General features: G+C 37.5%; 1 protein-coding gene across 2 annotated transcripts in view; it reads left to right on the top strand.

Annotated features, from left to right (window-relative positions):
- Nucleotides 1-14,236: 14,236 nt before the first annotated feature.
- The window catches only part of RBMS3 (RNA binding motif single stranded interacting protein 3), a 598,526-nt gene continuing 587,193 nt past the window's right edge, over nt 14,237-25,569 (top strand). For both annotated transcript variants that reach the window (XM_018075572.1, XM_029961807.1), the window contains exon 1: nt 14,237-14,301. The gene's annotated coding sequence lies outside the window, so the exon portion shown is untranslated. The remainder of the gene's footprint in view (nt 14,302-25,569) is intronic.

The raw sequence follows: 25,569 nt of genomic DNA, 5'->3' as shown, positions 1-25,569 counted from the left end.
GTGTGGGAGAAAAGGCCAGTATTTTTACTAAAAGGAGGCTTATCATGCATTCCACAAAAACTATTTATTATTTTTTTTTTCAAGTCCATTAGCCTTTTCTTTTACAAGAAGTATGCTGCAGCTATCTTGTTGACCAGCCTTTTAATTTTAGGATCCTTGTCTGAGTTTCTCAATAAGTCACAACAGTTGACTTAGTTGCATAGCTGTCAGGTCAGAATTGTACCTCTGTACACCCACCACTGGAAGGAATACTTGATGTTTTCCCAGGGATGTGACTTTGTCATGGGAACTGCACTCCTTACTAGCAAAATTGTGAACATTTTTAATTTTCTCATGGGAAGAAGTAGAATAACATTAATTCCCAAACTGAAAATGTTGAATGGCATTCCCAGACTCAGTAGTGGTTTATATAACGGAATCTGTCACTTCAGAAAATTCATAACCCAATCTCTCTTCGTAGTACAGGCAGACTTATAATTTAACAGTGTAAGAAAATTCAATGCCAATGTGGACACCCCTGTGTTTCACTGCAGGAAAGAATTACAGCACAGTTCTCAGGAATTCTATTGTGCAAGAACTAGCAATAGCATATAAAATGCTGGTATTCAACTAATATGTCTTTCTTTTGCACTATGTCTCAATTGAATGAAGAAAAATACCCAAACAAAATTGTACTGTGTTTTGATTATTACAAAATCATGGTCATATGGTTATGTTTGCCATTGAAATAATTTCCACTGAAATTGTTTTAGTAAGTGTATATGCAAAATCACAGAAAATACTGTTCCTATAAATAAAGATAGCAGCACAAGAGGTGGCTGAGTCAGTGCAAAGAATAACAGGGGTTTACTGGCAAAAGGGTGGTATTTTGAATACTCATAATTTATTTACTTAGTCTATCTTAAAATTTCAGCCCATAATTTATACATGAAACTGAATACCATAGTACAGGGGGGGACTAAAAGGCAAGTATTCATTTCCAAAGTATTCATTTCCAGCTCTAACATCTCAGTCTTTAAACAAGACCTGCTACTTAACATACTGGTTAGACAGATGGATAAGTGTTGGTAGATATGAGATTTATAGTTTGGCATTATTTAACTGCTCAATAATTTGCTTGTACTAGCACCCTAGAGACACATTTTTTCAGAAAGTCTGATTTTTCGACATTTATTCTAGTAATGGTAGGTTGAGAGTTGTTATGGAAATTAAAGTCCCATTTCAGGCCCCAGTTCAACAAAGCATTTAAGTAATTCTTAACTTAAAGTATATCTTAAACCAAATCCTATTTTAACAAAGACAAAAAAAAAAAAAGAGAAGTCTTCAGAGGAACTTCCTCACATAGTTAAAGTTGAGAGCGGGGAGTTTTTCTTAAAATGAACTTAGAAATACTGCCTATATCAGAGGCTGAAGACACTGTCTGTTGAAAGGGATATTTAAAGATGAAGTTACCTGTTGTCCAAAAAGCCTGTGTGATGTGGTGAAGGAGGCGAGAAACTCAATTCAAATTTTGGAGCAGAATATAGAATGAACTGGATTTATGATGCTTAGCAGGAGTGCTTTGAGACAAAAGAAAAGATGTTTTGCAAAGAAAAAGAGCCGTATCTCAGTCACAAACTTATTGGACAGTTAGGAATGTTCTCCTGAGACTTTGTGATACTAGAGGCTTTGCTGAAAAGCTGGAAAAAAGACCTTGTCTAAAGATGGAGAGACTTCCATCAAGTTGGCAGCTAAATCTCTTGTATCTTTCTGTCACAAGGAGCATCTTTATGTAGCATCATCTCAGCTCCCTGTTCTGGAGAACTTTAGGGATTCTCTATATATTCTCTAACTCTCTGTGTTGAGAGTTAAAATGGCTCTTTTGCCTTGTACAATCCCAGGTCCTGTTAAAGGACTTGAAAAATTTTGATAGGTAAGTTTCAGGTTTGGTATTGTTGGCCATAATCTGTATTTATGGGTCTCCTCGTAAAATTCTATGATATAGCTTTCAGTTTTCAAAGCAAAACATCACTAAGAATATTTATGTCCACCTCGCCTTCCCCAGTAAATTGGAAGCTGTTATTTACAGTTTTTTAGCCAGATACAGTTATTTGCTTCACACAGGTAGTCTTTCTTATGAAAATTTTATGACATTCAACAGGAAAATACCTGGTGACCTTGTGTTTTGCCACCTGGTGTGATGCAAGATAAAAATCCACAATTTCACCTTTGAAGACACTCAGATGACAAATAGTGAGGAAAAGAAAAAATACCTTTCTGTGTAAGTAAGCCGTTTCCTTGGTCTTGGAGAGAGATTTAAGGAAAGTAAATTAAAAATATCTATCAAGTATGAAAGACAAGTCATGATGACAAAAACATTTTTCCAGTCACCAGTCTGGAACATTAGGGAGATCAAAATATATCTAAACCCTAAGTTTTGTTAGAGTAAAAAGGCAATTTTATCATGTTTAATGAAAATTCCCCTGTGATAGAAATTCAGCACTGCAAAGTGTCTTATTTTTCCATATGACAACAGAAAGCATGACATAGGAAAAGCTCAGACTTAACAGATTTCTTAATTAATTATGTCTCTATATTTCAGCATATGACTGAAGGTCATAACAGCCTTATAGAAAATGTATAAATGGATCTGTAGTGAGTCTAAACAAGCACACATTAATATGTAGCTAATGACAAGAAGCACTTTTCTTTATGTGGCATCAAATTGTTATTAAGCAGAAAAAAGTTGATATTATTCTGATAATGCACTGCAGTTAATTTCACCACATTCTTATTTTAACTTCAAGACACTTAGAGCTTCTTCTGGGTACCTTTTATTAAGTTTGTCTGAAGAGGGCAGCCTTTCCTAATGCACTTGGAATTGTCTTAATTTGGCAAGGTTAGTGTACACTAAACAAATTGACAAAGGACAAGCTCACAATCCCAAGTTTGCCTCTCATTATTGCCTGTGTTTTCCTCGAAGTTTCTTTCCACATATATTTATCGACCAACTGCAAAAAATATTATTGTTTTAAATATTTGACCTCTGCTAAAACACAGTCGAATTTCACTTACTCTCTATGCCAAATCAATGCAGACTTGCTGTGATATTTCTAGAAAGAAATCTAAAGAAAATGTTTTTTAGAAATTTCTCAAATATGAGTGTTGCTTATTCTTTCTGCAGTCTAGAAGTAAGTGCTATTTGCATGCATTCTTAAAAGCTAAGAATGCATGTGACTAGAACAGTGAAATATCTGTCCCTTTCTGTTGACAGTCCTCCTAATCTTTTATGTTTTCATGCTGAACTCCTCTCCAGACTTTGAAAGGAAGCATTAGCCTGCAAGTGGACAGTGATGTTACATTTAGTTTTATTTTATACTTTAATCATAAGAAAACATTAAAAAAATAATCTTAAGCAAATTCATGCATTGCCATGTTACCAGGAAAGATGAATGTACACTCTGCATTTTGCAATTAGTGTGATAGATTTGAGGGCTCTTAGAAGAATTTATTGCTCTGATGTGCCTCGATCATGGTGCAGGGAGGGGCATTTGAAGAAGCTGGAATGATATATTTTCTCAGTTATTGCTGCTCTAGCCACTATGTCACATCTCCTCTTGCGGTGACAGCCAGATCTGAATGCCCATCTCACCTTCTGTGGTGTTGGGATTTAGGTTGTGTGATAGTCCCGAGGGAGGAGTGTATGCTGAACATGGGGAGCAAGCACAGGGATTTTGAACAAGGAGAACCTAAAAACTGGTACTAGAAAAGGAAGGTAGGTGAAGACAATAGGTATAGGATTTCTCAATGTTTGCACATACAAGCATACTGTTTGCAAAACAGTATTACCTGCATTACTAGAATCCCTCTGTAAAAATCATTCCAACACATTGCTTGGACGATAACAGTGGTGGTGTGGAAACTGTGCAAAACAGTAAGCTAACTATATTCTTAGTAATTCTGTCTGGAAGTGTCTGCAACAAAATGGGATTGCTTTATGTACCCAGGAGCCCAGGAAGTTTGCTGTGGTGGTTGACAGCTAGTGAACCTTGTACCACATCACAGTCACAGTGGCTGTCACCCATGCCAGTTATATTATGCTTGCACTGACTACAGTCAAACTGCAGGACAATGTCACCCCTTCAGTTTATCAGCTTCTTTTCTCAGCTGATGATTATGCAATATCGGTGCTAATCTACCCAAATGATCTCTTTTTTAATTTGATGACTTTTTAGGGACTTTTTTGGAAAATAAATATACAAAGAAAATTTCTCTGAGGTCATTAGGTTCAAAGTAGCAAATAATTGAACTTCTTCCTTTCACAGATTTGTACAGCTGTTTAAGCTGCCAAATTCATTGTAACCTCATGTCATTGCTTGACAGAAGGCTTGCTCAAAATCTTATCATTACACAGCTATTTACCTGGTTTTACAATCCTCGAATTTCATTCATGTTCATTAGTCTGAAAATACTCTTTTATTCCTACCTTGTCTTTCCTAGAGCAGCTATTTGCTCAGAAGTCAAGGCAGTTCCTTCTAACCTCAGATTCTCTCAATGACTGGACCAATTGAAAAAGTATGAGACTTCTTCCTCTTCCCACTTTAGTATTGGATTGTTATGAAATAGAGCAGAAATTCATTAGTCTCCCTACTTAGAAAGCACTTAACTTTCTACATAACAGTTGCATACTTTTGCTATGTTCTTCTAAGATATCAGATTCTGTCCTTGCTGGCCAAAGACCCACCAGATTATTCTTCCTACATCCTCTAAGAAATTACACTTTAATTGTCTTTATACCAGTGTTTTCCCTCGAGACAACACCTAACTGAAATTGATTGCTTGTTTTCATTTTTTGTGACTAATCTTGGGAGGACCCATCATTCTCTTTGCCAGACACCTATACTTGCTGTCTTTCACTGTTTCCTCTGTTTAAAGAGAATGTGTCTGTAAAAGGTATGGAGCCTAGATTTTTCAGGTTGAAACAGGAAGAAACAGGCAAATAACTCTCACATTTTCAATACATTTTTATTTTGAAGTTGTAAAAGTGACTTTCTCTTTTCACTCCTATGGAATGTTTGCAAAATTAGGTTGTAAAAGATTGGAATAAGCTTATTGTATCCAAGTCTTAATAATTTAGCAGGAATTGCCAGCATTTTTCCTGAATGTCTAATTGCTTTTTGAATACTTTAAAAATTTCATTCATCTTAGAATGACTTCTTTATCTAGACAATAACCTTTTGTTGTTCATTTTTATCTCTTGCCATTAAAGAGATCATTACAGTACCTCCTCCATCTTTCTATGATTGCACTGTTTGCAAATAAGGATTTTTATTTTTGTGCTTTACTGAACCTTCATGATTCATGCCCTTCCCTCCCAGTACTGAAACACATGTAAAATATTCTGAATATTTACTGCATACCATCCTTTACTTAAATTTCTACACTGTTCTGTTTTACATTATCAAGACTCTTCTCTCTTCTAGCTTTATTATAATCTTCAATGTAAGCACAATTCTGAATTCTTATTTTTTTTTGGTGAACATTAACAAAAAAAAGAAAGATCCTCCAACACCTTTATGGTGGCATCCATTGGCTTTATATTTGTATTTGTTCCTCTAATGTTATTTGATACTCTCTATAGTGCATCTCTGAAGGTTTCCTACTTAGTGTCAGTTTTCAGTGTGGTCACTTTGTTATCTTTTAATATCATAGACCTGATATTACTCAAAAATTCTGGGTCACTTTTTGCATTTCTTGTCTGCTATTATAATGGGACAGATAATCTTTCTCAAAATAGCTGCTGGAAGAGAACAGCTCTCATTACAATGAATTTATTTTATGTTCTTGCTGTTATTCCTTTGCCTCAAATCAACATTAATTCCATTTTTGCAGACCTATGCAAACTTCTGAAGAAAGCCCCATCTTTTGGTCCCACAAAACTAATTCCATTCCACTGTCTGCCATAACAAGACTGTCTATTTTATAGAGTCATACAATCATAGAATATCCTGAGTTGGAAGGGACCCACAAGGATCATTGGAGTCCAACTCCTGGCCCTGCACAGGACAACCCCAAGAATCACACCACATGCCTGAGAGTGTTGTCCAAATGCTTCTTGAACTCTGGCAGCCTTGGTGCTGTGACCTCTTCCCCTACACCTCCTTCTGATCCAGCGTTTCATTTGCTGAGGAAAATGGAGAGAGTCCAAAGGACACAAAAGATATCATATGTTCCAGGTTCTTCTGATAATGCATCTTATATTCTTGTTCATTCTTTCAACAGGACTAGGTGTCCTGGTAACATCAGTACTGTTGTGTTCCCTTACTGGTTCTTAAAATTACCGATTGCTAATAATGTAACATTGCTCAACATAATGCTATACTTACTTCCTAGCTGGTAGTCTTTTTTCCACAGAAGCAGCTGCTAAATTTTAGAAAGCCACTTTCCAACCAGACTATCTCTCATACAGCTCTGATGTGCTCCCCTACCTTCTCTGTAGTGCTTGGGAGAGTTCTTGACCTCAAAGCATAGAATGTTTCCATATTTTTTCTTTTTTTTTTCTCTCAAGCTGTGACGGTTTCTCCACCTTATGTAACTGCATGTTTCCAAGTCTTGTGACTTTTTTACAATTTCTTAATTGTACATTTCATGGATAAGGATGCCAATTTTATGTCAGCTCCATCTGCGAGACTTAAAGATTGTTCCTCAATCTCTTTGCAGTTTATCTTCAAACTCTGGCTTTGGAAGAAAGTGCTGACTGCACAGCAAATCATGGTGTATATAGCATCTCCACAGAAAAGTTCTTTCACTATATAAAAATTCCTTAGAAAGACATTATTGCTTCTCACCAACAATAACAGTTTTTCAGTTTGTTTGTGATTGAAATATGCTGCACTTTTGTTGATCAAAACAAATTGGAATGGAGAAGGAATTAATGGCTACAGCACTGTTGGCCTGAGCTTGACCAGTCAGTTCTGCTAAAGTAGATGTGGTTTGAGATTGATAGTGCAATCTCTAATATCAGTTCTTATATGATTTGCAAGATATAAAAGGTTTGTGGACTTCATCACCATTTAAATATACACTTTGAAACTTCAAATACATTAATTATTAACAAACTTTAACAATCAGGTAGGATATGGGAGGTCATATGGTGAAGGGTTAGAGTTTCCTTAGCACAAAACTCCTGGTAGGTAAGTGTAAAGAGAGTTTCTGAAGAGAGGGTATTTTCCTCCCTGGCTTTGTCTTCCCCCCCCCCCCCCCCCCTTCTTAATGTCTGTATTAAATTGATGAACAGGAGTGGACAAAGAAAAAAGAGAGGAAGTCACTGTATCATGACGAGCCCTACACCATGGTTCAGAGTCCATGTCAAATTGTTAGTGTCAAGAATCCATGGATGGGGTGAGTGACAGATGACTTATAGTACTTTTTGCAATTTCACCTCAAAAATTATGAGTCAGTATGTTGATGATCAAGAGTGGATATAAAATGCAAGTGAGTAGTTTGAGTGAGTGCCTGAGTTCCTATAAAAGCATCTACGGAATGCATTTGCTTCATCAAAGCCCAAACCCACAGGTTCAGAGATGTACTTCTATGGTTGACAGCTCAGTCAATATCTTTCCTGCTCTGTCTCTTCCTGTCATAACATTGATTTCTGTAAGCTAGAGGAAGTAATCCCTAATGACATTGTGTAACAGTGTTAAGGAAATTGTTTTCCCACTGCACACTTTTTCATATACAACTTATAAATGTATTTCATTACGTACAAACTTTACCTCTTTTAACTCTGTTATATTTTATTTCCTGCCATTGTATCCAGATCAGCTGCTTTTTTAGTGTTTTCTTCTTGATTTTACACTTTTATGGGACAACATAGTTGGTGATTCCCCTGCATCATCTCATCCCTGGAAAACAATGATGTCACTTTGACATATGCTATTCACTCAGCTGCCAAGCTAGCTGAAGAATGCATCATGTGCCCTTTGCATGGAAGAAAAGACCATATTGTCATGTCACGTACCATCATTCCACTGCTGTCAACGTCACTACATTTAATTTTGTGTGCTAACCCCATGATCAGCAATGATCACCATTGCGTGGTAAAAACTGCTGCATAGCTGTAAATGAAATAACATTCCTGTTTTTAATCTAATTATCAGCCTTTTCTCTCTTCATTTTTCCCAGCCAAACCCCAAAAAACCAAACCAAAACAAAAAATCAAAATAAATTTCTCTTAAATTTTATAGTACTAGCCTGACTAGAAAGAAGGCAGTTTTCCAGGCAGTTTTGGAGGATTTTTAACTTATATATTTTTGAAGAAACCATGAATATTTAAAGTATTGGGAATTTGTTTTGTCTTATTTCCGGAGTGGCACTAGCTGTGAATTTCCAGCATAGTATTGGTATTGTTAAAAAATGGGATGAGGTTTTGAAGAGAGCAAGGAATCGTGTATATTTATGGCACAGGAGTGAAAATGGCTTCATGGGTGAGCAGCACATTTGTAATGAGCAGGCTTTAGTGGGGTTTGTCTCCCCATGGGGTCAGGTGTGATACCAGATTGGAAGCAGAGATACCCTTTCCACTCAGCTGACTCCTCTGATCCTTTGAGATGATGTCTGTAAGGAAGAGGCTGTAAAGGATTTAGTTTTATTAAGTGTGTGAAGTCTTACCTCACACAGAGAATCAGCATGGCTTAAGTGTGTCTGGAGCCGGACCACAGGCAGGTATGGATTGATATGTAGGCATGAAGTCTGTGTTGTTTTATGAGATATCACTGGTTCAAATTTCAAACTGGTTCAAAATTCCTCCAAGCACCATTTTTGATCAGATAGAATCAGTTAAGTTGTCACCATTTTTATTTAGCTTCTATGTAGAAATTAGAATTGTTGTGGAATAAGCTCAAGAAGTGAAGAGAAATAAAACTCGCAAACCACCTCCCCCCTGCTCCAGTCTGCTGCGGTTAATGTCAAAAGGACTTCACCCATCAGTCGTTCCTGGAGAGTGATAAAAGATATTATAGCCTTTTATAGGATGAAAAACTTTGTTTTTCACTCACGTTTCTCTTCATAAATTCATGCTATGAAAAAAAAATAAGATAAACGAGTAAACCCAAAGGTCTGTATCTCACAATAAGCATCCATTGAATATTATTTCTTTTTAATACAACATTACTGATTCCTCTTTGCAAAAGTCACTGATATACAAAACTCCATGAAAAAAAGAAAACAAACTTCAAAGAAAGAACTTCAGTGCCTTAACATCTTACAGAGTTGTCAGATGTCTCTATTACTTCGTTCAGCAAATGAATTTTTGAGTTTAAGAAAAAAATAAGGGAAATTCCATAGCAAATGTTAGGAAAAAAGTAATCTAAATAGTGGACAGTGCAATATATATCCTCAGTTTGATGTCTTCCTTGCATAAACAGCTGGACTCTGTACTCTTTAAACAAACAACACCTCTAATAAAATTGGTGAACAAGATACCTGCTGAATACCAGCAAGATTTTAGACCAGAAAACCAAAGAGCTGAGGAATTGGTGGTTTATCATGTATATCATGGAACTATAACTGTATTCTCAAAGTACTACAGATACTAAGTACTTTTTCTCTGAAAAAAATGGTTTTGATATGATTAAATGTTTAGCATTATGTTCCATTTACTTCCATATTATATTTTCTCTATCTATAAATAAAATTCTTTTCTTGCCTTCTTGCCCTTCCAAAAAATTCTTACTAAGTCCTGAAAATCAAGACAGTACACGTCTTTACCAATGAGCTGCATTTTAAAGATTAACACGGTTTGTAGGAGTTCATAAGGCAGTTCACAAGTACCCTTGTCTACATAGCAAATTTGCTACCATAATAACCCTTTAAGCCCTAAAAGAGGACAAATTGCCTAAGTCTCTTGGTAGGAAGGAGAACAGGGACTGTGGGTAGATTTAATTTCACCTAACATTAACCATCCCAAGTTAGATGTCTCAATTTAACTGGCTGCTTAGCCTTTCTTTTCAGTAAATGGATGGAAAGAGACAGGTACTTCTAGACAGTAATTCATCCCAACTTAAGATACCTTTCCAAGCTAATGGGATAAATTGCCATGCCCATCAGAAGACTTTAGAATGTTATTTGGATGTAGAACAAATTATAAACTTTGGCTTTGTTATTAGAGCATAAACTTTTTTTGTTTTTAGAAATACTGTCAGAATAAAGATACTTGTAATTCTTTTTCCATGCCATGATTTTTTCATAATTTTGGAGTGTGACCTTACATTGACCTCTCCTTGACTGACCGAGGAATTCTTTATGGACTCTATATGTTCTTGGCTTGTACTGCATACAGTCACTAAGCCCTTTGCCCAAGAATGAGATAGTAGTACATATTTCCATGAGCTCTCACGTTGAGCCATACTTATATTTCCATGTATTCCCCTAAAATTTTTTTTATTGCTTATTGCTATGTTATCTACTGTGTTCAATAGTAGGAATCTTCTGAGAAAACAATTTTCCTGTGAACTGCATATAAAACAGCATCTTTGCACATACAGTACATCATTTGCTCTTCTTTTATCTGTGCAACTTTACTGCTATGAAAAATACTTTTCTTACTGCTCTCACTGGGATTTGGAGGCAGTCTGATGTTTCATCAGCATTCTTTACATTCAGGCTTGGGTCTGGCTGTGTGCTTGAAATGTTGCACCTGGATCTACATCAGATTTTTTCCTCTCATACTGACTCCTGTCTGGGCAGCTGTGTGTAGACCACGAGCTTTCCTCACCACTTTTTCCACGATTTCCATCTCAGATACCAAAACTCACACATCCAGTTTCCAGTTTTATTTCATTCAGAAGTACATCTGAATGAAGATAAGAATCTGCTGTGATTCTTATATATATTCTGTGATTTCTAAAGTTTTGATCCGAAGTTCATCGGTCTTCTAAAGCAACCGGTGATCACCTGCAGCTGAGTGAGTTTAACCTCTCTTCACAGGTGGGGGAAATGAGAAGGAGGGTCAAGGACATAAGGAACTCCTTGGAGAAGCAGGTAATTAGTGCAGTGAGACCTAATTAGTTTTTAATAGTTGGGGAGGGGTTCTGTACTTGCGTATGGCTGAGAGGCAGCTTGTACTGAGTAGAAACAAGCTTAGGAAGGTAGGAGGGCTGGATATAAAATTAGCTAAGTGGGAGGGCTTAGGACTTGCTACAGACCCTGGAGTAGTTGAGAGCTGCTTGGTTTTGATGTTTTCAGTGATGGTGTTAGGGAACTCTACAAGACCAAAGAGGAAGTTTATGTTCAGGGTTTCTGTTTAGGTGCTAGTTGTGCTAGTAGGAGAGTCCTTAAACGTTCTGTGTGTGTCCTGTGCTCCTTTTTCGAAAGAAAGAGTGAAGTGGGAGGTGATTTTAACTGAAGAAAAGGATGTGGCTTAAGGGGCTAAATGCAGCCTGTGTTCTCTCTGGTAAAATACCTTATGAAAATACAACACGTGGAGGTTTCCTTTGTGCACAAGTTGTATGTAAAAGCTACTCATCCAGTGGAGAGTGTTGTCTAGCTTGTGACCCTGGCTGCTAGGAATGAAGAGTCATATTCCTAGAGGCAGGTGGTTGTCCAATTTCTACTGTCTGTAATGAAATAGGAGTGAGAGTGTGTGTGTTTAGTGTTTGTTCATGCATAACTTCTTAAGTCACTTGCCTCAAGTATTTTAACTGTTGAGATGATCAGGGGTTGTGGTCTGGCCTTCAGTTTTTTTTCTATTGCCCCTTAGAACCTGTAGAGAAGCTTAGATGAATGTGTTTTCCAGATATTGTGTTATAGAGCCTTTGCTCTATAACTTAGTAGTTTGGTTGCCTTGGAATGTGCAAGTGAACTTACTTTTTGATCTGTGAATGGAGGAAGCAAAAAATCCTGGAAGAATAGGGGAAATAAATGCTGATCTTAGACCTCTGTTTTCACTGGGGTTTGGTGGGTTTTTTTGTTTTATTTTTATTTTTTTTGTTTGTGTTTTTTTTTAAAGTGCCTACTTAATCAAATTGGAAAATGGAGGTCAGTTTATAAGTACTTCTGAAGCTCTAGTCCCTTCTTGTTTGTAAAGTTAAAAATATAATCATCTTCTGCCTTTGTCTTTGGAGGTATTTGTCTCCTGGGTGTCTGTTCTGGAAAGGATTTGCCTGTTTCTCTGTAATATTGCAGTACCGTTTCTCTGTGGGATATTTGTCTTTTGTATGTCCTTGAAACTGAGGTGGAAGAGTTCAAAAGAGTGATTGCTGTAAAGGAAATGTACCTACTAAAAGTAACAGGTATTGGAGTAAGTAATGAAATCCAAGACTGGTATTTATGGGTTTAGACAGGAGGAATATGCAGTTTTATTGGACGATACTAAAGGCAGACATACATTACATATATATTAATTAAGACAGATGTGTGGTGCTTGTGGAAAGGCATCTTTCTGGCAAACAACTTCCAGATGCTTCTAGAAAATACTCCAGCTATCTCATTATTCAACTTGTTGTTTATAGATTGACCAGTCATTCTCCTGAAGCAGATGGAGATAGTTTTCGTAAGTGTTTATAAAGCTGAAATCAGCATTGTGTGCATTTTGTCTTTTCTGAAGTTTCTGTCAAAAGAAAGTATTATTCTGTTGCATGGTGTATCTGTAGCCTGTCTTTCTAAGGGTGTCCAGGAGAAGCTAAATACACTATACAGTAATGCCATTAATTAAATTTGTAAAATAACTGCTTTTTGATAGAGTAACACTTAAGCACAATTACAGCAGTGGCTGTTTCTCATTAGTGGGAATGACATGCCAGCTTTAGAATATGTAATGATGTATAAGCCCTAGTGGTTATAATTGGCATAGAAATGTACTATATCCTTGGGTGTTAAAAGCCATAAGCTATTTATTTTCATACTTACAAAGAGTGTACTACATTGTGGTATTAATCTCACATGGATTGTCATACTTGCATTTTTTTAGTAGAATTTATGTCCATATGGTTCAAATATGAATCTGTCCCCCTTTTAGCATCCTGCTGGTGACATAATGTACTGATAAATTAGTATCTCATGTCTGTATCATGAGCCTGTTTGAATTCAGATCTCATGAGAAAGAAACTCAAACCTACCTGGTCTTCCTGATATGGATAGTCTTGCTGTCATGAGGGTTTTGTAATACCTGAGCTTATACAATATGATAGTGATATACTTGCAAGAAATTTGACTATTGGCTATTGCCTGGTGTTTTAGGTTTTTCTTGAAATATCAAATTCACATAAGTGAGAAGTGGATTTGGAGGCACCACTCCTAAACTAGGAGTAAATGGTGTTGAAGTTGACGATATAAAATAATTTTGAAACTGGGGGTAATGTGTAATAAAATAATTAGTGGAGTTCTACTAGACACAATATTGCATTGACTCTTTTGCAATATCAAAGGCAGTTTGATTATAAGGTCTATATGGGACACACATGAGGTGGAAATATGACATAGATGTGAAAGTATATGGTGTGGTCTTTTTCTTAGTGTTTCAGAAAAAAAAATTAGAGAAATGGGTGAGAGAAGTATAGGGATAAATCATAAAAACTGCTTGTTAAATATATAATCTATTACCTATTCCAAAAATACCTAAGTTTCATTTTTGGGTAAGGTACAGTGATTCTGAAAGAACAATTTTGCTGTATTTTCTCTTGGCACCCTTCCTTCAAGCCTCCTGACCCACAGGAAACACCACCTGTGGTCAGTGGCTCAATGTCCAAGTGCAGAACAGTGACAACTCTTTGAGAGTGACCTTATAGCCAATTCTTTATCCACTGGGCAGTCCATTTGTTAAATCCATGTCTCTCCAATTTAGAGACAAGGATGTCATGTGAGACAACATCAAACCCTTTGCAGAAGTCCAGATAGATAATGTCAGTTGCTCTTCCCTTTGGAACATGTTTGCTAAATCTGAGGAAGTTACCTGGCTGATGGGTAGTGGTTTGCAGCCCCAGTTTAGCATTTAAATTTGTGGTCTAGGTGCCATGTTAAAATTAAGGTGAAAATCAAGGTTCTGAGGTTCAAGGCTGAACAGATCGTTGCTTGCAGATTCAGCAAACTTTCATCTCTGATTTTAATGCTGCTGTATCATATTTGTGGTTTCTGGAGGTTTTTGTTAGGTGTTTTTTTTTTACTATAGGCACTTACATGGTTGACACTGGTGAACTTTACTGTGTGTATGACAGACATTTTGGTGAATATTTAGTGTGCCTTTCTTTTATTTTGCAGAGACCTACAGCCAACAAGACTTCTGGTGCTCCTTCCTACAGCAGATGGTCCAGTTCGCAGCCCCATCAGGTAATATGACCTTGTCAAAACGGATAAGAAGTTCAGGTTGACACATGCTTCTTTTTAAAATGAATCTATGAGAGGATCAGAGAGTGTTATCTACCTGCAACAGCCCAACTAGGTCATGCTGATCTCTGAGGCTGTTGCAGGATATCCTGTGGCAGACTATTAGATGCAGTTCCTGCTCATAGAGGGACTTGTATAGCTGTGCCTCCTCTAGTGCAGTGGTGCCCCTTGTGGTTTGTCAGGGATGGTAGTTATGGCTGCATACCCCTATTCTTTGCATCTTGTCCCTTAAGTTAGAAGTGTGCGTGTTTGATGCTCTTTGGCAACACGTGAAGTCATGTTCTCTCATGCCAACCTTTCCCCTCCACGCCATTGTTTTTTGTCCTACTTAAAATAACTGGGTTGTGAAGTGGTTACAACGGTCAAAATTTTCAGGAAAATTTGTTGTGAACCCAAACTGAAGCCAGAAAGCTGTTCAGTGATAGCCAGAAAGCAGTATTACTGGTAATGATCCTTTATAAGAATCTGAATGATATTCAGGGTTTCTGTTAGTTTATCAAAACCAAAGGAATTTTTTTGACCATAGGCAAGGACATGGCTTGCTTTGCCATTAAAGAACAATGTATTTCAACTAAAGCAACTTTCTCTTTAAAAACTCTTCAGGTGTTTGTTCAGTAGTGATTGTGTTGACATTGCTTTCTTCCAACCTCTACTTTTGTTTTTTTCCTGCTGCTTTCTACCTTCACTACTTCTTTTTAAAAAAAGACCCAAATAACCCACAAAACCCAAAAACATCACCCTCCCTTGACACTATGAAAAACTTAAATTACTCTAGTGAGTTAACCCTTGATTTGACATACTGGATTTTCGTTTCGAAGGACATGTATGCACTAAGGGAGGAAACTTCCAGTAAGTTGATATTTGGCCTCAAAAACTAAAGCCAGAGAAACCATGAATTTTTAATTTGTATTCAATTTAGGATGGGGGGAAAAAAAGGCGGCTAAATGCTTCCTGGGCTGTTAGCTGCCTATTTCATGACCCTTCTAGTGTTAATAATTCTGTTTCCACAAAGTATTGTGAGAGTTTTGTTCTTTCTCTTCACACAAAAGTATTGGTTTTTGCTTGCAAAGGTTGCTATGTTTTCTTTCACCTTTTAAACACGGAATTTTTACTGTTGGGGGGAAGAATGAAGAACATGTAGACAAAAGGTTAATTCATTTCAGTGGTTATTGCTTGCCCCATCCTAGGGCATCGGACAGGGAGCAAGAAAAAGTTCATGGAGTATCACTAACATATACAAGGACTGTTCCCCTCTTCCTGTGTGTCTGCAGTTGCATGGGAGTTAGTGGGAGGTGCATTCCTAAGTCAGGAGGAGATCATCCTAACAAATCATATGAAGTGCACCTTATGCTCTACACACTTGATTTCCTTTTTGAGGAGGAAAGGGAAGATAAGTGCATAATAAAGATTGTTTGTAGTGTTACAACCCTGTCAAACCAAGAGCAGAGTTAAGGGATTAACTACCAGGAATGTTGCTTGAAAGTATGTCTAGACCATCCAGCATCTGCAGGAAAAAGGTTGTTCTAATGTATTAAAGCATGCCTGTGGTAATTTTCCTCCACCTGTGTTGTACCCCTTACATTTTAATCTCATCTTCCTTTGTCATTTACGCTCTAATCTTTTCTTTTTCATCCTTGTTTATTGTAAGCTTTTGTCTGCTGTGTTTTGGGTTTAATAAGCCTATAAACTTGCCTCATGGATATTACAAATGCCAGTACCAACTGTGAGGATGTGTAGCCATGCCGTGGTTCAGTTTGGGAGACCTGAATACTGCTGTGCGCTCTCATGAGCTGAGTGACAAAATATTTGTATTGGATCAGAGATTTGTATTCAGCCTTGCAACTTGTCAGCATCTATATATAGTTTATTTAAAATTTTTTTTTTTTAAGATGGCTTTCCAGGAAAGAAAAAGATTAAAGTTCAAATTCATATTGCCTGCATTTTCTTGAGTCTCATGCAGTGAACCCAGTGAAGGCTTTTCCGCATGCATCTTATGAGAATCCACACAGAAATTTAATAGAACTACATGGCTGAGACCTTTGATGCAGCTAAGAAATGTTAAAAGTTAAATTGATTCCCTCCTTCCCTCACCCAAGTTTTCTTTTTTCATTTCCACAATCTATGTGAAGTTGGAAGGTCCATTGGGTGAGAGATTTGAAAGGGGTTCTGCAGGTGGGGTTAATGAGTCACAGAAAATAAGATATTTTTCCCTGACTTATTTTACTTTGTGCTACCCAGACATGCTTATATTTTGTGTCGGATAAGCTGAAGCATGTTTATCTATCTCAAATATGCTATCTGGGGAAGGTTTCTTAATAAGTTTCTATTAACTAACCGCTCTCATGGACACGTGGAATTTGTATGCTAAGGTTTTTTTTTATGTGAAGCTACTCAGAGAATGGTGGTTTGTTTGGGGATTTTTTCCCCCCCCTTCCCCTTAAGCCTGGGAAAATGTCTTGTTGCAGGGGAGGCATCTTTAAAACTTGATTTAGAGGTTCCTTCTGACTGCCCTGGGAAAGAGGCATTAGTACCTTCTTGAAGCTAGGTTTTTTTTTTTTTTTAAGCATTCCACTTTCTCAATGTCAGAATAAGAAACCAATAGTCTAAAAGGTTGATCTTTTTTGAAGTCGAGGAATTAGTCTATTGAATTAAAGGACTTGAGGGGTGGGCAGGAAAGCCAAACCAAACTCAAGCTTCTGAACTGGCATTCACGGAGCTGTGTTGGATCTTGCTGCCTTCAGATGCACTAAACTGGCTTGAGGGATGGGATCAAGGAGCAAATAGACGCTAATGAGCCAAAATTGCCTACAGTACTGTGCTTGGCTAGTGGCACTGCTTGATGTGTGAAGTCTGCGGCAGTTTTGTGAGAAGCTCTGAAGTGAACTTGGTCCTTCTGTGGTACTCTGAAGGCTGTGTGTGCTTCCTCAAGTGCAACTGGCTCTTACTACTGATGAAAATGAATGAGGAAGTGGCATTTTATCAAGCATGATGTTAGAGCTGATTTATAACATGATGCTGCTTTTGCTGAGTGGGATGACAACCAAGGAAAAACTTCTTAAAGTTGTGTGGGACAGTCTGTCTGACATCAGGAATCACAGGTACACAGGCAGGCTGGGACACAAGGCACTTGGCATTGCAGCTTGGCTGTCCCTAGAAGCAGTTTTAACGTGAACAATTCACTCATTACTGGTAATGACTTGAGAACTATGTGCTAGGAACTACTGGGGTCATATAGTAAAAATGAAGAAAAAAAACCCTGTTTCTTCCTTAGAAAAAACAGATAAAACCCAGTATTTCAGATGCCAGTTTAAGGCTGAGGCGTTGAAGGAAACTATAGGTGAAGTGTCCTGAAAGGAAGAATAACAAGACAATGATCCTTCTAATTTGCTATGTGCTTTCTAATTTGCTATGTGCTAACCGTTGATGAGGCAAAAAGTGGGTAAAACCTAATCAGATCTCAGAAATAAATTCACCTTATATGCAAGCAGAAGACAGTGATAGGCTGTCTTTTCTTGCTCATGAGCACACTGGGGAGCTGGTGAAATCTGACAATTCATTTCGTCTTTACTGTTGGCTGGTGTCTTAGTGGCAATATTCCAGGTCTCCTGCACAACGGTTGTTAGCAAGGGTATCTTTAGAAATGCTTAGATTATATTACTTTCTAGAAATATATGAATACATCTTTAGTATTAGGTGCTAAATGAGCCTGCAGAATAATTGGTGTGTATTAAATGCCATTAAAAATAATATGGAACATTTCATCATTTCCTCCCTCCCCATATCTATTAGCGAGACATTGACTTTTGAGCTAATGAAGTAAAAATGCAGAAAGTGAAACAGTGTCCAGTGGGCCACAGGACAGGTGGACTCTTAGCTGAACTTCCATAAAGTTTCTCTGTCTGGTTCCACTGCTACTTTGTTACTCAGTTATTGCTCTGGCTTTCTGGTTGTGGTAACACAAGCTCTTTGCTTTCTTGCTGGTCTGTTACTGAACTTGGCATCAATGCCCTAAGGTCAGAATGATGTTTTTTCTTCAATATCCTACTCTTTAAACATAGGGATGAGTATGCAGTGGTTAACGGTTTCTTAGAGGAATCTGAACAGACAGTGGATGTTGACAAACATTCAGTGTAGTGTCTAAATTTTAAACAGATCTTTTAGCATTCCATGTGATAGTTTCACAGCTTCTTTGTGATTGAGATGATGGAAATACCAGTGAACCAGACAAGAAGACAGAAGCTAGGAAGGATGGTATTCCAGCTTTACTGTGGCAGCTGTTTCATTGAATTCCAGGACAGAGATTTCAAATATCTCTCTTGCTTCCTCCTTGTTATGTGTGTGTGTCCCTGCTTTCCCCTTGCCTTGTTTTTGCCCTTGTGTTCTTCCTGTATGTGTTGGAGCAGTAATGTGTTGATAAGCAGATAATTAGACAGGTGTCAGTTTAGTAGTCTCTTTCACAGTGCATAAGGTCAAATGAACCTTCTGATTAATTGTGCAGCATGAGAGTAGAGCATTTATTTAGTTTTAAAAAGCTACTCCAGATACGGTTGCTGGTAGCAGTTGAGATTATTACATCCTGCTTTTATCCAAAATAAGACACCTGCAGATGAAATTCATCACTTCTTAATGCAGGGAGATGGGTAATGGTGAGTTTCCTTTATGGGATCCAGCATGTCACCTGAACACAAAGATAATTGGAGCACCTGTTAACAGTGGCTCAGAAGATCCATTCCTGTGGAGTGACTTTTCTTCTAAACTGGTTCGAGATACCTAATTCTAAATACTAAATAAAGAGTAATAAATAGTCATGTATTCAGCTCTTTAGAATCTTATTTGTTTGTTTTCCCTTCAGTGCCTCAAGTCTAACTTGGAAAAAGTTAGTATTGAGAAAGTCACTGTCTCCCTGATGACTCAGCTGTTTGCTTTTCTGCTGAGCGCTGCACACTGTGGCAGTAAACTTTAGGTTATGTGCCTGTCCACTAGAAAACATACTGAGAACACCAACAATTTTCCCAGAAGCCACTGAACAGCTGTCAAAGGGCAACAGCATTCCTTCACTCTTGACCTAGGTTTGAGCTGTACCAGTTTACTCATTTAAATGAGAGTTACTTAGTCCAGCTACTAGGGTTAAACGTTATTATAAAGGTCAAATGAGATCTGGTGACTTTCCAAAGGCAAACTAGACAACCCAAACCACAGAAATACGTTACTGCCTCCTGACACTTGGCATATAACTAAAAAACCTAGCAAAATTCAATGAGCTTAATTGGAGTTAATAAGGGAAATTTGTCAGTTTTCTAATAAACTGAATAAAAAACCCCCTAAATACCTCCTTTCCATAATACATCTTTTCAGAACTGTACATACCTCTATACCATACATCCTCATAGTTGTACAACATTTGAACTTGGTTCTTGTTGCATTTTAATCCTGGTTACATTTGGATAAGCATGTGGAAAAAATCAAATATGCAATGAAAGAAGCTGAATTTTTTTGACATGTAAAACGGAGTCACTGAATTTCAACAAGCCTCTTTTAGGCTTACCTTAGATAATTCATTAAGTTTGAGGCAGTGCCTTATGGAAACAAATTTAACTAGTTAAACACTTGTTGCAAGGCATGATGTATAAAAGAATAATTGTACTTTTAAGTTCACTGAAGGATTGGAAAGTTCAAATGTCTGTGATCAATACTCCAGGTCTGCTGCCATTATTACATCCACAGTATATGCTGTGTTATGCGCATTATAGCCTTTGTGGGATTTTGTCTATGATTAATAAAGACCGACCCATGTAGTAGGTCAGTCTTTATTAATAGTAGACAAAATATTAGATAGCCTTTTTTTTGTCTCACTTCTCGTAGCACTTGTTAATCTCTTCTGCTAGAGCTTGGTGGTTTCTTCTGGTCAGTTGGAAACCTGGTTTTAAAGGCTCTGCTTGACTCAGAGTTGGATGTTTCCTCAGTAAAATCTGTCGGCTGCTGCTTCTACTCTGATGCTTTTGGTAGGCCATCATATGGGAAGACTGAACCTGGCATCTCTTTTTGAAAGCAACAGGAATCTGTAGCCTGCTCTGGTAAGCCCAACTTCACAAAGATCAGTGGCAAGGGCAGAGCAGACCTATTAATCTCAGGGACTGCTCTGCAAGTAACAGGAGAGCAGGGCACACTGAGTTGGCTACTCATCTAAGTGCACTGGTACAGCAAGGTGCGTAAGCTATTTTTATTGTCTGAAGATAACTCAGCCAAATGAGACTCAAGAGTGGTTGTATCTGATGCCAAGCAAAGTACAGCATCAACTTAGCTTTGAAAAGCTAAGGCTTTTGTAAACGAAATAAGAAGGGAAACTAAAAAAGGAAACTGATTTCTTCTGGTCAGTGGCAGAATATGAGTAAATGTATGTAGTGTTATTCAAAGGTTGCTCATCCAAATATGCTGCCTGTTGTCTTTGCAAAATCACCAAGCAGCCTACTGAATTGAACATAAAGCTGTTTTGTAAGCGGCAAGCAGGATGAGATCCTGTGCCTGGAGGGAAGCAATGGAGTTGATAAGGTTCAACCCCGTGTTTCTCTTGCTACTTGTGGAGAAACACTTTGTATCTGATATCATCAGTCTTCAGCCTGCTATGTTAGTAGTTTTGTATCTTTAGAAAGAAACCAAAACCTACAGTCAAAAGCAGGGTTTATGCTTTCTGGGTAAGTGTAAATCACAAAATGCAGTTCTTCTGCAATCTATGTACCTGGTACCTCTAGGCCACTCTGTGGGTTGGAGATATACATATCCCTCACCGAGTGTGGGATTTGGGCATTAGTTACCAATACACAACAATTGCATGAGTCTAGTATTACAATACTTAAAAGTCTGGAGATTGCATGCTTTCCAGAAGGTATGATGGTAAGTCTTGGTAAAATAATTGTGTTAAATTTCCCCTGATTATGGTATATAGATGTTAAACTTTAGGTGTAATGGTTATTGAAAAATAAGAGGACTCTTCTACAGGTGTGAGGAGATTGCATGCTTTCCAGAAGGTATGATGGTAAGTCTTGGTAAAATAATTGTGTTAAATTTCCCCTGATTATGGTATATAGATGTTAAACTTTAGGTGTAATGGTTATTGAAAAATAAGAGGACTCTTCTACAGGTGTGAGGAAAAATAGAACACATTTCCTTTCTCCTCATTACTCAGTCAGATACCATTGGTATTGTGTTGCACTTTCAAGTTCAGAAGATTCCATCTATAATTTTACTAATCTTAAAATCAGCATGCAGGGGAAAAAATGCTTTTGTTCAAAGTGATAATTCTAAACAGATGCCATAGTTGGATTTTTTTTTCTAGACCAGCAAACTTTTTACTCTGTTCATTTGTTATGTAATTACTTTTGATGACGAAGACCAAGTGAGTGTATTATGCTAAGTGTCTGCTCCGTGTGCTCAGGTTTGCCTAGAGAAATATGTGTGCTGGAGATGAGGGAAACTAGCAGCTTTTGTACTGATTTCCATAGATGTAAAACATTCCTAAAAGCTATCTGTCAGCTGCATTTATATTGTCTCTCAGAACTAATTTTTTCTAGAAGTAGAATTTAATAAGATTTAAAAAGACTGAAAACTATTTGGTTCTACAAATTTTCTAACCAATAAAGACAAAGTTCTTCCTGTGTCACACATATTGCCACTGAAAATGCCCTACCCCTTTTGGAAACCTCACTTCTAAACTGCAGAGTCAATTTGTTGAGTACCTCAACCTTCTTGTTATCTGTTGTTATGAGTTTACCAGTGTTGTTTATTGGAAGCATACACCTTTGTCCATCCTTTTTTGGTTAGCAGACCAGTAGAAGCCCTTCTTGTTATTCTTCATGTCCTTTGTCAGGTTCAGTTCCAGCTTCGCCTCAGCCTTTCTCACCCTATCCCTACACAACTGAACTTCATCTCTATGCTCTCCCCAGGTTACCTGTCCTTGTTTCCACTGTGCATTTGCTTCTTTCCCCTTTAGTTTGATCAGCAGTTCGCTACTGAGCGTTCCTTGCCTGATTTCTTGCCTCTGGGGATTGCTAGCTTTGCCACTCTATGGAAGACTTCCTTAAAGATCTGCCAGCTCTGTTCTACTCCCCTGCCCCTGGGGGTACTCTCCAAGGGGTTCCTATTGACTATCTCCTTGAAGAGATGGAAATTTGCTTTCCTAAAGTTCAGGGGTCTAACTTTACTCTTTACCTGACCCATATCCCTCAGGACTGCAAACTCCAGCAATGCTCAAGCACTGCAGCCCAGGCTGCCTCCCATTTTGATGTCCCCAATTATCTTGCTTACATTGGAGATGTTATGGATTTCCTAACACTGGGACAAAAGGCTCAGTTTTTTCAAGAATAAGGCTAAACTTTCCTTCCTGTGCAGACTTTCTGGTTAAGAGATGAGCTCACCCCAGAGCTCAAGGAATAATTCAGTTAAAGTCAATCAGCTGCCAGACGTGTGTACATTCACTATCAGGCTTAATTAATTTTGTTGTTCACACAGCTACACAGTTGAATTCTACCAAAATTCTATAGTGGATTGATTGAATTCAGAACTCTTTAAATCTGTGAGTCTTTTAAGGAAACTATCTCCTTGCTGCATCCAGCAACATTATTCTGGACTTCTTGACTCTTCCCAAGGTTCAGATCTTGTCAGATAAACTTCAGATAATACTGTTTGAAGCTAAACATAATCTTACAGTAGGGTCTTTTCATTACATTTTCTGTAGTATCCCTGAAGTGTGCATGTTGACTGATAGCAAAGATTGACAAAGGATTTTGCACACAAACATCTTGCCCCATGTACTATTAAATATGTCATTTGATATCTTCTATTGTAGACTTCTTGGTTTTGACTTTGCTATGACATCTTTTCAAAAGAAAAAGAAGCTCCCAATGGATGATGTTCTAACACTTGTCAGCGATTTGTCATGATTCTTCTTACTTTAATTGTTCTTCGAATGAACAGTTCATATAGATTTTTTTTAAAAAAATTCTGTTTTCTTGTTAATGCAATCAATTTAATGCAAAATGTAGTTAGTATGATAATTGCAGCCTACATGCATACTACTGTGTCCCCCCCAGCTTTCTTCAGTGTCCCAATATTTTTAGAGACTGGAAGATAGGTGGGAGCAGGAGAGTTTAAGTTATTTTTAGGGGACTTTTGCCCTCTTGTACTAGTATTTAAAAGTAACAGATGGACTCTGCTCTTTGTGCCTCTCATCTTTCATATTCCTGAAGCCTTACACCTGGAAAGGAAATGCAACCAAGAGACACGGCTAGATCCGCCATCAGCTGCACTAACAAAGGGATTGATGATTTTCCAGAGCAAACATTAGCTGATGGGTAGGGGCTAACCTTCAGAGAAGAAACAGCTGGCATTGAGCTGTGACTGGGGTTGGGGGCACGCCTAGGGAAGATGGTCAGATCAGGGCTGGTGGTATAGAACTCTTTCTCTGCCTTTCTAAACAAGGTCCTGACAAAAACTTCTTTAAAAACCTTTCACCTTTCCTATCTTTCACATGAAAGAGAACAAAGCTGGCTGACAGATTGTTTTAATCTAAATGATGATCATTCTGTTTGATAATTAACCATACAAGTCTGGAAGAAACAACTGGTGGATCAACAAAAATAAATCTGCAGGCTATGTTTTGGGGGAATAGATAAAAAAGCTGATTTGGTTATAAAGATATGTTATGCTTTGTAATGAGAAGGCATTTTGCTGCAACTGTCATAGCAACTTTAGAGCTTCTTTACATAGTCTAATTTAAAATGTATTTACCCTGTAGCAATGAAATTGCAATCTATGTATGAATCATAAAAGCTGGAGATGGAAAATACCTCTTGAACATATGGACCAGTTCCTCAACCGTTACAATTCAGTTTAACTCAAAGTCAGAGAACAGATATTCTGTCTTCAGAGTCAATCTATTTTTCCCAGGTTTTCTGAATGTGGGCTCTTTCTAGAGTCTCTTTGTCTGATCTCAGAACTGGTCTTAGCTAAGAAGCTTTTGTTAATCAGAGATCTCAGTGTTTCAGTTTTGTGTCAAGATTGACTTCAAGAGCTTATGAACTCTACTGTCTACTACATGTTTCTACAGAAGCTATAGTCATTGAACACTGGTAAAATTTCGTTATATCAGGATGCTTTCTAGTCTTTATGTTTCAGGGTACAGATTAGTTGCCTGATGAGTTTGGATCTTAATTGTGTGAATGCTCCTTTTTGGTTCCATCAAGCTGTGTTTATATTTGAACTCAATCAGGAAATGACAGCTTTCTTTTTTTTTTTTCCCATTCTGTATTAACAGTGACTTTGTTATTCACTTGTTAATGCTAAGCATTGGTGGAAGTTATTTGAAACACAGGAAAGAAAATGAGACTTTTGTATTGATGATTTAATTCAATGTGAGGTTCAGGATGCTGGTTCTCCCAGCATGTTTAGAGACAGAGGTGTCATTCTGATGACTAACTTTTAGACTCAAACGAAGATTCTTTGAGACTTTCTTGATGTCTTCCTAGCAGAAACTAGTTAACTTCCCCACAGTCGCCAAAGCTTGCATTACTCTGTCTTACCTATAATCTTGCACCCTGATGAAGAGTTCTGTTTTCAAGGTGCATGACAATTATCTTCAGTACTCTGCAGTTCTTCCAGTGTCTGAGAACATTTTGTAGAGTGACTATCAGCTGTAACTGGGATTATTTTAATAAACACCAATGTTTCACACGTCTGGGGATGGGATTGTTAAGAAAGCCAAGGACCTACAAGTAATTTTTAGTAATACCTCAAAGTTCACTGATGTGGGAGGTCAGGAACCATATTTCATTTTAAATGAAATATTCAGGTTTTCTAAGAAAGAAACTGAAATAGGGATAATGTAGGCAAAGAACTGGATAAAGCAATTCTGTATAAGCTTGACTTATTTCTTATTTCCACTGTATTTCTTGCGTCAGCTGTAGTGGATGTGCAAGGTAATTAATGTGTCAGAGCAAAATTCACACAGGTGTACAAACTTGAATGAAACCTTCAAAAATAAAAGCTACTAACAAGTTATTGAAAAGGTTGACGTAGTGCCAACAGAAATCCTATAGGCTTAAAGCTTAAATGGAAACATAAAATTGTGATCAATGATGTAAGGAAAACTTGTCTCTGACAAAATGAGAAATTTTGTTGGTTTCATTTTCTTTTAAGTGTGAATAGTGCTCAAATGGG

This window comes from Manacus vitellinus, unplaced genomic scaffold (genome assembly GCF_001715985.3).
Source record: "Manacus vitellinus isolate BGI_N305 unplaced genomic scaffold, ASM171598v3 scaffold_3_pilon, whole genome shotgun sequence".
NCBI classification, from domain to species: domain Eukaryota; kingdom Metazoa; phylum Chordata; class Aves; order Passeriformes; family Pipridae; genus Manacus; species Manacus vitellinus.
The sequence above is the reverse complement of the archived record's forward strand: the minus strand, read 5'-3'. Positions and strand labels throughout refer to the sequence as shown.